Raw genomic sequence first — 13900 nt, 5'->3', positions numbered from 1 at the left:
ATACTATACTCTCGGGTGTCAAAGGCAAAGTACCCCCACTCTGGTCACCTAAAATCATACCACTAATGAAAAAATAGAAGAGATAATACCATACACTCAGCAATACTTACCAACCAAGGGAAAGAAGGGGATTTTTGCAAGGTTTTCCATCCTTACAGATTATAACACTTCCCCGACATTACAGAGGTCAAGAGTGAAGTCAAAAGGAAGACTAAATTTCTCTTTGTTCCCTGGTCCATGCTGAACATGGCCACACCAGGCTTTAAACTGATAAAATAACTAACCTGGATATATAATTTACTCATCTGACAGTCATTTATTGACCACCTATAGACTCTAGGCACCAGGCTGGGAGCTGGGTAAACCAAAATGGAAAGGGCTCTTCACTCAAAGCCTCTGGAATATAAGCTAGAAGAGAGTTGTTCAAAATCACAAGCTCTAGGCTAGTCAGGGAACTTCTCTGTATTCACAAATTAGTTGTACACCAACCAACCCAAAGAATCAGTGAGCTTTTTTGATCTCATTGATACTTGGATTTGTACCCTGCCTATAAAGCAGATCAGAGAGCTTAAATTTGAGCTCTCCATCCTATGGGATACCAAACAAAGAGAATATCTCTGTGGTTAAAAAGTTACTGTTGCAGAGCCCTAGACCTGTACCTGTCTAACTTAGGATAAAAATACAAGAAGAAAACACCATAAAAATGTTCGACTCGGGAAGAGGAGAATGTAGCACAGCTTTAAATGTAATAAGGCCAGGGAAATAGTTTTCGAAACAGCTTTGGGAGGAAAAAAAAGTCATTTATGAAAGCTCAGTACTTAAAATCTACAGATGGCAGAGCTAACAAATAAATCAATTAAAGAATGCAAAGTGTGAACAGAAACATAAATGTGAATTAAAACCATACAAACGTGAAGTTATGTAGGAAGCAAGTATTTTCACCACTGGCAGTAAAATTTTAAATTGAATCCTCTGATGAAATAGGAAACTGGTATAATTGCCTGAGTAAAGGGTGGTTTGAGAATTACAGCTGGTGGGGAAAGAAAGAAATGTGTTTCTGTGTTTTCAAGAGACAGTAAAAGCACGATGAATGAAGAGAAAGGGCCTGCCAAGGTACAAACAATAGTCCAGGTCAGACATAACTAAAGCATAGAACAGAATCTTAGCAGCGAAGCGTGAATTAAGTAGCAACAAGCTTTTCTTCTAAGATGCTTATCTTGATGGATTCCTATATATGTGGCTTCTTCTGACCCATCCATACAAGGTTGTAGCTATGTAACCTGTTGGCCTCATGAGGCCAGAAAGTTTGGGGCATTTCCTGAAGCTATTAGCCTCTGTCTTGAGTATCTATTTCTTCCAGAACCTTTGAAGGAAAGCTTTTCCTGGTATACAGAATCAGTAAAAATAATAGATTTTATGGCCCAAGCCCCGTTCTACATGTGATAAGTCATTTAATCCTCACAATTTCATGAACTAAGAGCTGTTATTGCTGCCACTTTACAGACCAGGAAACCGAAGCCCAGAGAGGTTAACTCATTTGCCCAAGGTCACACAGCTAGAAAGTAGCTAAGCTTGGATCCAAATCTCAGGCAGCCTGGCTTCAGAGCCCTTATTCATAACCAATATGTTGCCTACAGGAGTAGAAAACATGGTTACCGGTGGCGAATTACCCAGTAAGCAAAGTGAGCAAGTTGTCCTCACCTTGCTGGATAATTCACCCCTATCAGGAATTATAAATTTGGAAAGAGGCTTTGATTCTGTAGGAGTTGGCTATGGGGTTGGAATACAGACAAATGCTAGCCATACATAGAAGCAGAATCTTTGATGAAGTGAAAAAATGTGAAATTGGTCACTACAGATGATCTAGTAAGCAAGGTAAGCACCATGCTTACTTTGCCTATTGGATAATCCACCCCTGATGGTGACAATATAGATTGATGTGTCTGGTCTTAAAATCTCAATGCCACAAGAAAATTGAGACTCTCCTGAACTTGAACTTCTCCTAACAATTAACTGAATTCCTAACCACCCTCCCCCCCAAAATTAAATGTGATAATATTTGTATACCACTTAACATGGGCCCGTTGTTGTTGTTAGGTGCCGTTCAGTTGGTTCCCAATCATAGTGACCCTACGTACAACAGAACAAAACACTGCCAGGTCCTGCACCATCCTCACCATCAGTGTTATGCTTGAGCCCATTATTGCAGCCACTGTGTCGATCCATCTCATTGAGGGTCTTCCTCTTTTTTGCTGACCCTTTACTTTACCAAGCATGATGTCCTTCTCCAAGGACTGATCCCTCCTGATAATATGTCCAAAATACGTGAGACAAGTCTCACTATCCTTGCTTCTAAGGAGCATTCTGGGTGTACTTCTTCCAAAATGGATTTGTTCATTCTTTTGGCAGTCCATGGTATATTCTTCACCAACACCATAATTCAAAGCCTTCAATTCCTCTTTGGTCTTCCTTAATCCAGCTTTTGTGTGCATATAAGGCAGTTGAAAACGCCATGGCTTGGATTAGGTGCACCTTAGTTGTTAAAGTGATATCTTTGCTTTTGCAGCAGATTTCCGCAACACAATGCGTTGTCTGATTTTTTGACTGCTGCTTCCTTGGGTGTTGGTTGTGGATTCAAGTAAAATGGAATCCTTGACAACTTCAATCTTTTCTCCATTTATCATGATGTTGCTTATTAGTCCAGTTCTGAGGAGTTTTGTTTTCTTTTTGATGAGGCGTAGTTCATACTGAAGGCGTTAGTCTTTGATCTTCATCAGTAAGTGCTTCAATTTCTCTTCACTTTCAACAAGAAAAGTTGTGTAATCTGCATAACACAGGTCATTAAAGAGTCTTCCTCCAATCCGGATGTCACATTCTTCTACATATAGTCCAGCTTCTCAGATTCTTCGCTCAGCATAAGAATGAATAAGTATGGTGAAAGGATAAAACCCTGACACACACCTTTCCTGACTTTCAACCACGCAGTTCAAATAACTGCCTCTTGATCTGTGTGCAGGTTCCTCATGAGCACAATTAAGTGTTCTGAAATTCCCATTCTTTGCAATGTTATCCATAATTTGTTATGAACCACACAGTCAAATGCCTTTGCATAGTCAATAAAACACAGGTAATCACCTTTCTGGTATTCTCTGCTTTAAGCCATGATACATCTGACATCAGCAATGATATCCTTGGTTCCATATCCTCTTCTGAATCCAGCTTGAATTTCTGTCAGTTCTCTATAGATGTACTGCTATAGGCGCTTTTGAATGATCTTCAGCAAAGTTTTGCTTGCTTGTGATATTAATGATATTGTTAGATAATTTCCACGTTTGGTTGGATCACCTTTTTTTGGAATAGGCATAAATATGGACTCTTCCAGTCAGTTGGCCAGGTAGCTGTCTTCCAAATTTCTTGGCATATATAAGTGAGCACTTCCAGCACTGCATCCGCTTGTTGAAACATCTCAATTAGTATTCCGTCAATTCCTGGAGGCTTGTTTTTTGCCGATGTCTCCAGTACAACTTGGACTTCTTCCTTCAGTACCATCAGTTCCTGATCATGAGCTACCTCCCAAAATGGTTGAATGTCGACCAATTCTTTTTGGAATAGTGATTCTGTGTATTCCTTCATCTTCTTTTGATGCTTCCTTCGTCATTTAATATCTTTTCCATAGAATTCTTCAGTATTGCAACTCAAGGCTTGAATTTTTTCTTCAGTTCTTTCAGCTTGAGAAATGCCAAACGTATTCTTCCCTTTTGGTTTTCTAACTCCAGGTCTTTGCACATGTCATTATAATATTTTATTTTGTCTTTTGGAGCCACCCTTTGAAATTTCCTGTTCAGCTCTTTTACGTCATCATTTCTTCTGTTTGCTTTAGTTGCTCTACATTCAAGAGCAAGTATCAGAGTAGTCTCTTCTGACACCCATTTTGGTCTTTTCTTTCCATCTTTTTAATGACCTCTTTCTTCATGTATGATGTCCTTGATGTCATTCCGTAACTCGTCTTGTCTTCAGTCATTAGTGTTCAATGTGTCAAAGCTATTCTTGAGATGGTCTCTAAATTCAGGTGGGATATACTCATGAGGTCATACTTTGGCTCTCGTGGATTCGTTCTAATTTTCTTCAGTTTCAACTTCAACTTGCGTATGATCAATTGGTGGTCTGTTTCACAGTTAGCCCTGGCCTTGTTCTGACTGGTGATATTGAACTTTTCTGTCATTTCTTTCCACAGATGTAGTTGAATTGATTCCTGTGCATTCCATCCAGCAAGTTCCATGTGTATAAAAATAGTCACCATTAATGTTTTTGAAAAAAGGTATCTGCAATGAAGAAATCATTGGTCTTGCAAAACTCTGTCATGTGATCTCCAGCATCATTCTATCACCAAGGCCATATTTTCCAACTACCAATCCTTCTCCTTTGTTTCCAACTTTTGCATTCCAATCACCAATAATTATCAATGCATCTTGATTGCATGTTCCATCAATTTTAGACTGCAGAAGTTGTTAAAAATCATCAATTTCTTCATCTTTGGCTTTAGTGGTTGGTACGTAAATTTGGTAACAGTTGTATTAACTGGTTTTCCTTGTAGGTATGTGGGTATTATCCTATCACTGACAGTGTTGTACTTTAGGATAGGCCATGAAATGTTCTTTTTGAGAATGAATGCAACTCCATTCCTCTTCAAGTTGTCATTCCCGGCACAGTAGGCCATATGATTGATTCAAAATGGCCAATACCAGTCCATTTCAGCTCATTAATGCCTAGGATATCAATGTTTATGTGTTTCATCTCATTTTTGACAATTTCTAATTTTCCCAGATTCATGCTTTGTACATTCCATGTTCCAATTATTAATGGATACTTGCCACATCAGTAAATGAAGGTCCTGAAAGCTTGACTCTATCCATGTCATTATGGTCAGCTCTACTTTGAGGTGGCAGCTCTTCCCTAGTCATCTTATGGGTGCCTCCTAACCTGAGGTGCTTATCTTCCTGCAATATGTCAGTGTTCTGCTGCTATTCGTAAGGTTTCCACTGGCTAATTCTTTTCAGAAGCAGACAGCCAGGTCCTTCCTCCTAAACTTTCTTAGTCTGGAAGCTCAGCTGAACCTTGTCCACCATGTGACCCTGCTGGTATTTGAATACCGTTGGCATAGTTTCCAGCATCACAACCAACATGCAAGCCCCCACAGCATGACAAACTGACAGATGCATGGGAGTAACATGGGCCAAGTTCATACTTACTATGAATTAGGCCCTGAGCTAACATGGATCTAGGTCATAGTAAGTGCTTGGTAAATGCTAGGAACCCCTGTTGTTACTACTACCACCCCCACCTCCACTGCCATTTTCTGTTCTAGTCTAGCTGAATGACAAAAATCACTTGAAAACTATGGCTCCTTAGAACCTAAAAATGTTTTTTTTTTTTTTTTGCTTGCTTTCTTGAGCTCTTTTCTCACAGAAGGGAGATTTAGAGATCTTTTTCTTATTTTCTTCTTCTGCTAGGTTATGAAGGAGTTTTTAACAGGCCACGGAAAGGAAAAAGAACATCATATCTGAGAATGGAGTTAACATCATCTTCCTTTATATTTCCTGCCCCCAAATATCTTTTTTGAGGTTTCTTTTATCTATTTTCCTTGTCTCTAGTTACATACTTGCTAGGAAACCATCAGGCAGACTCAAGGCATTTTACCATAAGGGGATTCTAACGTATCTACTGAATCGAAGCAATACTTTGCTGAGAATAACGTTTCACTATGTGAGACTTGTTAGGTAAAAATTCAGTAAGACCAGTGCTCCAAAGACTCTCTGCAGGACTTAAAATGCTCTCACAAACCAGATTGGGTTACAGAACACAAAAACTGGGTGAGAAGGGATTTTAATTCCTGGTAGAGGGCAGATTGCCTTCTTCAGCTAGGGCTGTGCTTTCTGAAGGAAAAAGTTGATGAAACGGCAGCTTCATAGAAGAGATAGAAAGCTGATGGGTGATGGGATCCACAAGCCACACATTTTTCCAGGTGGATAAAGCACTTTGGGCATCAGCAAGAAGGGAATACTTCCTGGCACTAGAACAGTTCCTGTCCATAGCAGGCACTCATTAAATATTTGTTGAATAGAAAATTACAAAGAATCTATGAAAATAATTGTTTCTAGTTGCCATTGAGTTGGCTCTGACTCACAGTGACCTTATATATAACAGAATGAAACGTTGCCCAGTCCTGTGCCATCTTCACCTTCCAGCACTATATTGAACAATATTCTGTTGTGATCCATAAGGTTTTCATTGGCTAATTTTGAAAGTAGATCACCAGGCCTTTCTTCCTAGTTTGTCTTATTCTGGAAGCTCCACTGAAACCTGTCCACCATCAGTGTCATAGCTTCCAGCATCATAGCAACATGTAAGCCACCACAGTATGACAAACTTACAGATGAGTAGTGGTATGAAAATAATATGTAACACTTATTGAATTCTGTGCCATGAGGTTTACATCCATTATCTTAACCAATCCTTACAGATATTACTGTGAGGGACATTTTATTAAAACACTCACTTTACAAATGAGGAAACTGAGGCCCAGAAAGGTTGAATAATTTGCCCTGGGGACACATATAACTAGTAAGTAACAGAAGCAGGATTCAAACTCAGGTCACTCATTATAAAACCTATGCTTTTAAGTACTATGTTTCACTGAAACTCTGGAAGGAGGGGCCTTGCTTGATGAGGTATGTTCCAGAATATTCTGGAAAGTAACTATTGCGTCTCTGCCTCCAGAAGTTAACGCTACTTGTGAAAGCTGTATTTCGAGCAGTATTTTAGTTCTGAATTTAGTGAGATGTCACAATTACATGGCCTCAATCTGCATGGCAAATGTGGGCATGCATACTGGGTTCTTATTCCAGAAGCTGGACCAATTCAGCGCCAGCCTGTGCCAATTTCAGTACCAGCCTATGCCACAGCCCCTTTTACCAAAGAGTTGGGTTTCTTCATCTTGAAGTATAGTGCACTGCAAAAGATAGATAAGAAGAAATATAAGAAGTTGTCAATTCCACCCCTCTTGAAAATTTTCCAGTGAGGAAGGGCCATTTTGCACATTTCTTGAGACGGAAGGAAGCCGCAGGAGCACTTAGCTCAGGCACTTCAGGAGCAAAGCCTAGGCGGCTTTCTTCTCCTTTGGAATTGGAGGAGACCGATGCCTTCTGAATTCCACTTGAAGACAGAGAGGAGCTTGCAAGAGCCATTGATGGCCTGACAATGGAAGATGATTTTCATAGACAAGTTGATTGGTTTCTAAGAAGCAGAAAAATAAAGTCGATTTCAGCAACCACCCAAGAGCCTACGAGAGCAGCCACTTCTGAAGGGACAAAGAGAAGGGAAACAAAAGGCTAGGCGGCTTCACCAGTGAGCGCATTTTTCCATCTGGGAGGAAAGTCTCAGGATATTTTCATGTTAGATCAACGAACACCCTGTCCAAGGTTCCGGTGAAGTTTGTGGCCTGCTGAAGCTATAAATACTTGGAAAATGTTACCAAGAAATTGATGAGGATTAAGCCAGCCTAGACAGATGTAGAGAGTTCTTGAGCAGAAAACTATTGTAAGTAAACAGACTGTTTTCTGAGTCTTTAAACTGTACCCTGATAAACCCCTGGTAGTGTAGTGGTTAAGAGCTCAGGCTGCTAACCAAAACGTTGGCAGTTCAAATCTACCAGCTGCTCCTTGGAAACCCTATGGGGCAATTCTACTCTGTCAAATAGAGTTGTTACGAATTGGAATCGACTCGATGGCACACAACAACTAATAAATCTGCCTTCTTAGAGAAGGGTCGTTATGAGTTGGAATTGACTTGACGGCAATGGGTAAAAGCACTGAAAAGAATTTAGGAGAGAAAAAATACATAAATGTAGGTATGCACGTTTATATACATGATATTTATATATAAAGTAATAATGTAAAGCAGTAAAAGCAAAGCAAAAAATCATCATACTATTTATTCTTACACTAGAGCTGTGGGAATTTTTATATTCTACATTCTTATTCCATATCTACATTCTATATGTTATAGAAAATCCATAGTCCGTAAATAGCTATGACCATATTCATATTTGGCAGAAAGCAGTGGTTAACACTCCCAGTTTTTTTCACCCTTAACTAAAATGCACTGAGCACCTACTTTGAGGCTGGCATTATGTCAGGTGGCCTATGTAGATTAAACCATTCAATTACCTCAAACTGTCCTAGGTGGTGGTAACTTCATTTTTTAGATGAGAAAATTTAGGCTCAGTGTCTGGGTTTTTTGGGTCATGGATTAAATTATGTCCCCCCCAAAAATGTGTGTATCAATTTGGCTGAGCCATGATTCCTGGTATTGTGTGATTTTCCTGTGTGTTGTAAATCCTGCCTCTATTATGTTAATGAGGGAGGATGGGCAGCAGGTGCCTTAGTGAGGCAGGACTCAATCTACAAGATCAGATTGTGTCTTGAGGCAATCTCTTTTGAGATATAAAAGAGAAGTGAGCAGAGAGACAGGAGACCTCATATCACCAAGAAAGAAAGCAGTGCTGGAAGCAGAGTGTGTCCTTTGGACTCAGGGTCCCTGCACAGAGAAGCTCCTGGCACTGGGGGAAGATTGATAAGAAGGCCCACAGAGAGAGAGAAAGGCTTCCCCTGGAGCTGACACACTGAATTTAGAATTTTAGGGTAAACTTCTCTTTGTTAAAGCCATCCACTTGTGGTATTTCGGTTATAGCAGCACTAGATGGCTAAAACACTCCAAGAGATTACATAATTTGTGTATCAGTTAAAATGCTTTGAACTGCAAATAACAGAATACACAACAAGGCTTAAATCAAAACAAGTCCAGGTCCATCAAAGCTTCTGTTTCTGTCCATCCTTCCACACCTACAGATAAGAAGCGAATAGGACAAACACACAGAGAAAATGGAGAAACATACTTGGGTTTGCATTCCGGCCCTGCTAATTACTTGCGCCTTGACAATTGGGCACGTTATATTCTCTCACCGAACCTCACCTCTCTCATTTAAGAATGGGGACAATGATTAGTACTCTGTAGGATTGGTGGGCGATTTGGAGAAAAGTAGACAGACCATCCAACAAGATGCTTAACAATACCCATGACCACTCAGAAACACTCTATTACAGCTCCTACAAGGAAAGGCTTATGGTGTTGCTTATAAGGTTGGCATTCTTGGCCCCAAAGAGTCAGTCCTAATTCTTCAAAGATGTTTTAAGAACCCTAAAGTGGTACATCTAAAAGAGTCCCAGCAGGCAGAACCTGCAATCTCAGTGGATGTCCTCGTCCTCCCCATCTCACGTGGCTTCTGTGGGCAATTGATTTATCATGTCTGCACTAACTTCTAGGAAAGTAGATTTCACCTTCACCTTTTGTTCATGATCCTCATTTTTAGTCATGCACACAGACAACACATTCCTCTTTGATTTTGGTCTCTATGTGATGGTAAGGAGCCCTGGTGGTGCAATGGTTAAGTGCTCGGGTGTAACCAGAAGGCTGGTGGTTCAAACCCACCCAGAACCTCTATGGGAGAGAGACCTGGCAATCTGCTCCCCAAAAGATTACACCAAAAGAAACCCTATGGGGAAGTTCCACTCTGTCACATACGGTCACTATGAGTTGGAATTGACTCAATGACACCTAACAACAACACGTAAAGGAGGTCGTCCCTCTACCCCCATCCCCAGTTACTCGCTCCATCCCTGAGGGAGAACACTGTTGAACTGACGGGGCAAATGCTGGGACAATTTTTCTAGTGGGTGGAGCTCTTCAGCTTCATTTCCTCTGTTGCCTTGGATGGAGTAGTAAGTCCTGAGGCTTTCATTGGGGTACAAGGGAAAGAAGTAAAGTGAGTCAACTTGCTTGGACTCTAAGCAATAGTTCTCAAAGCATGGTCCAGGGACAAGCATCATCAGCCTCACCTGGTTTGTTGTCATTGTTGTTAGGTACCGTCGAGTCGGTTCCGACTCATAGTGACGCCATGCACAACAGAACGAAATACTGCCCGGTCCTCAGCCATCCTTACAACTGTTGCTATGCTTGAGCTCATTGTTGCAGCCACTGTGTCAATCCACCTCATTGAGGGTCTTCCTTTTTTCTGCTGACCCTGTACTCTGCCACGCATGATATCCTTCTCCAAGGACTGATCCCTCCTGACAACATGTCCAAAGTATGTAAGACGCAGTCTCGCAATCCTTGCCTCTAAGGAGCATTCTGGCTGTACTTCTCCTAAGACAGATTTGTTCATTCTTTTGGCAGTCCATGGTATAGTCAATATTCTTCGCCAACACCACAGTTCAAAGGCATCAATTCTTCTTCGGTCTTCCTTATTCATTGTCCAGCTTTCACATGCATATGATGCAATTGAAAATACCATGGCCTGGGTCAGGCGCACCTTAGTCTTCAAGGTGACATCTTTGCTCTTGAACACTTTGAAGAGGTCCTTTGCAGCAGATTTACCCAATGCAATGCATCTTTTGATATCTTGACTGCTACTTCCATGGCTATTGATTGCGGATCCAAGTAAAATGAAATCCTTGACAACTTCAATATTTTCTCCGTTTATCATGATGTTGCTTATTGGTCCCGTTGTGACGATTTTTGTTTTCTTTATGTTGAGGTGCAGTCCATACTGAAGGCTGTGGTCTTTGATCTTCATTAGTAAGTGCCTCAAGTCCTCTTCACTTTCAGCAAGCAAGGTTGTGTCATCTGCATAATGCAGGTTGTTAATGAGTCTTCCTCCAATCCTGATGCCCCATTCTTCTTCATGTAGTCCAGTTTCTCGTATTATTTGCTCAGCATATGGGTTGAACAGGTATGGTGAAAGAATACAATGCTGAGGCATACCTTTCCTGACTTTGAACCAATCAGTATCCCCTTGTTCTGTCCAAACAACTGCCTCTTGATCTATGTAAAGGTTCCTCATGAGCACAATTAAGTGTCCTGGAATTCCTGTTCTCACCTGGTAGCTTGCTAGAAATGCAGAGTCTCCAGCCCCATCCCAGAGCCTACAGAATCAGAACCTGCATTTTAAGAAGATCCATAGGTGATTTGTACGCACATTAAATTTTGACTTCATTTAGGTAAAGGAGTTTTCCAATGAGTCTGGCCCAGCTATCTGGAGCAATACATGGGATTTGGTGTGAAATTTCTAGTTGGTTAAAAATATATATGCTACTCCTTTACATAACATTGCCATTGCTCCCTGCACTTACATTTTTCTTTGGAATTGTTTCGGGAAGGTCTCATCCAAGGTGTGCTGGAACTGCTGGTACAGGCTCCTGAGAGCCAATTCTGCACATGTCTTCCCAACTGTACATTCCATGATGTCACAGTGGTAACATGAAATTGGCCATGGTGGAATATTTACACCACACCACTAAAAAGGGCCAATGCTACAAATCAGAGCACCCCTCCATCCCAGAGAACTGGCTTATCAGCACACAAAGGGTTTAAGTTAGGGTTGCTGGCTCCTTGTCACAATACCGTCATATAAGCATCCCAATGCCTTTGTCACTTGCAGCACTCTGTAATTCTTCTTGAGACAGATAAACTACATTTCGCGTTGTCCTCAGTAGCAATGGAGAACAAGCCACCACCTTACATCATCTTGCTGAGGTATTATAGGTCTACAATTTTAATAGATAAAAGTCATCTTGGGCATCTATTAAACATGCTCTGACTCCATTCCCAGGGGTTTTTATTTAGTAGATTTGTTACTACTAAAGGGCCCAAGATTCTGCATTTTAAAAATGTGCTTCAAGAAAATCTAAACCAGCTGGCCTTCAGACAACAACTTGAAAACCATTCATCTAGGGGGCACATCCCACGAGAGCAGCTCCCTGTGTTCATCTGAAGGTTCTAAGCCCCCCACCCGCATCACCACTCACCCCCCTCAAGCCCTGTCTGTGTTTCCTCAAAAAAATACAACTCTATTAATCAAAACTCCAACTCTGAACTCACTTGGGTATCACCAAGTTGCAAAGCTTACAGCAGCTCCTCGTTTAGATAGCAATAAATGGTTAAGCAGTGTATTTTCCAAACCCCTGGATTCACTATTAGAAAACCAGTCCTCCACTGCAAAGCTGTAAAAGGTTGCCCATTTTCCAAGGATATTACCTCCAACTGAAATCATCAACATACTCTTAGAGCCTTTGGCTCGGATGTCCCAAGCACATCATCATTATTCTAACGGATTTGGGAAATTACATGTTCCCAAATAGTAACCCATGAAAGAAATACATAACTAGAAACACATAGAGAAGCAACTTGCTGTGGACCCTCTTAAGGAGTTGTAACTGAGTTAGCTCAGCTGTTCTTAATTGATAGAATTAAACTTAGTCTAGTGGGAGAATTAATTCACCATTAAAATGTATATTCTGGGTTTCTGAAAAAAAAAAAAAAAATGTCAGAAGGTCTGGCAGCACTGAGCCCAGCCCACTGCCTGAAAGAGTCTAGAGCTGAGTACCAGCAGTGGTTTTGGGACGAGGCATGGATGCTTCAGTTCGCCGTAGTTCTCATCACTCCCACTTTAATTGTTCCCTTACTGGTCTTGTCTGTGCAGGTACCTGAGTTTGCAGCCTCTGCTAAGCTTTAGTTCCTTCCCTGCTTCTTTCCCTCCCTTCTTTTCAAGCTCCTCGCAAAAGCCCCGTGGAATAAAATCCTTGGAAATTCTCCTTCTTGCTTTCTGCGGCAAGTTGGCCTAAGCCAATCTCGTGCTCCACAATTATGAGATTCTTTTTGGTATCAATAACTACCAAAAGGCAGAAGTAGGTGAAGTCTGTGAGGTGCTGCTCAAACTTAAGTGTGTGGGTGAATCACCTGGGGATCCTATTAAGATGCAGGCTCTGATTCAGGAGGGTGGGCCCCAATTCTCTATTTTAACAAACTCCCAAGTGACGCCAACACGGCTGCTCCATTCTTTTAATAGCAATAGTGTAAGTTTCTTCCCCCCAAAACTTTGCTACCAGATTCTATTGGAAGCAGTCCTCAAGCCAAATTCTGCCACTCTTATGAATGTTTATTAGCAAAGGAACAAAATAATCACACAATCTGTTCTACAAACTGGATGAAGTCTCAGGCCTTTGCCCTCTTAAGTGCCCTGCCCACACCTTTGCAGAAGCCAAAATGTGACAGTGTTCTAAAGGCAACGATTTAGTTAATCTTAGAGGGTGACTCAGGCAATCTCAGAATTAGGCTCCAGGCATCACTGTGAGGAGAACCGACAGCCAGGATCCCTGGATTTTTATGCTTTCTGCAAGTACAGGAAGCGTTTCTATAATATTTATATTTCTAGCCAATCCATATCTCGAATACCAGCCATTTCATCAATGAAAACCCATTTATAACAACATTGTGCAAATACTCTAACCTCTAGTATCAATCAATTTGAGATAAAGATAGCTGGGTGGCTGAAGTAACCACCTCTCCAGTGTGGCCTTTTCATTAAATGATAGTAAACCACCCCCCGCAATGTATATCCTAATTAGAGCAACTAGCAGCATCTATTTTTATCATATTATCTACGATGATATATTTTAAAGTACAGACCACAATCACACTCTCGGAAACCCTGGTGGCATAGAGCTCAGCTGCCAGCCAAAAGGTCGGCAGTTCGAATCCATCAGGCACTCCTTGGAAACCCTATGGGGCAGTTCTACCCTGTCCTATAGGGTTGCTATGAGTCAGAATCGACGCGATGGCAATGGATTATTGTTTATCGCATTCTCAAGAGCCCTGGTGGCACAGAGTTTAACAGCTTGGCTGCTGACCAAAAAGTTGGCAGTTCGAATCCACCAGCTGCTCCTTGGAAACCCTATGGGGCAATTCTCCTTTGTCTTATAGGGTTGTTATGAGTTGGAATTGACTA

This window comes from Elephas maximus, chromosome 15 (genome assembly GCF_024166365.1).
Source record: "Elephas maximus indicus isolate mEleMax1 chromosome 15, mEleMax1 primary haplotype, whole genome shotgun sequence".
Classification (NCBI taxonomy): Eukaryota; Metazoa; Chordata; class Mammalia; order Proboscidea; family Elephantidae; genus Elephas; species Elephas maximus.
This window is presented reverse-complemented; position numbering follows the sequence as displayed.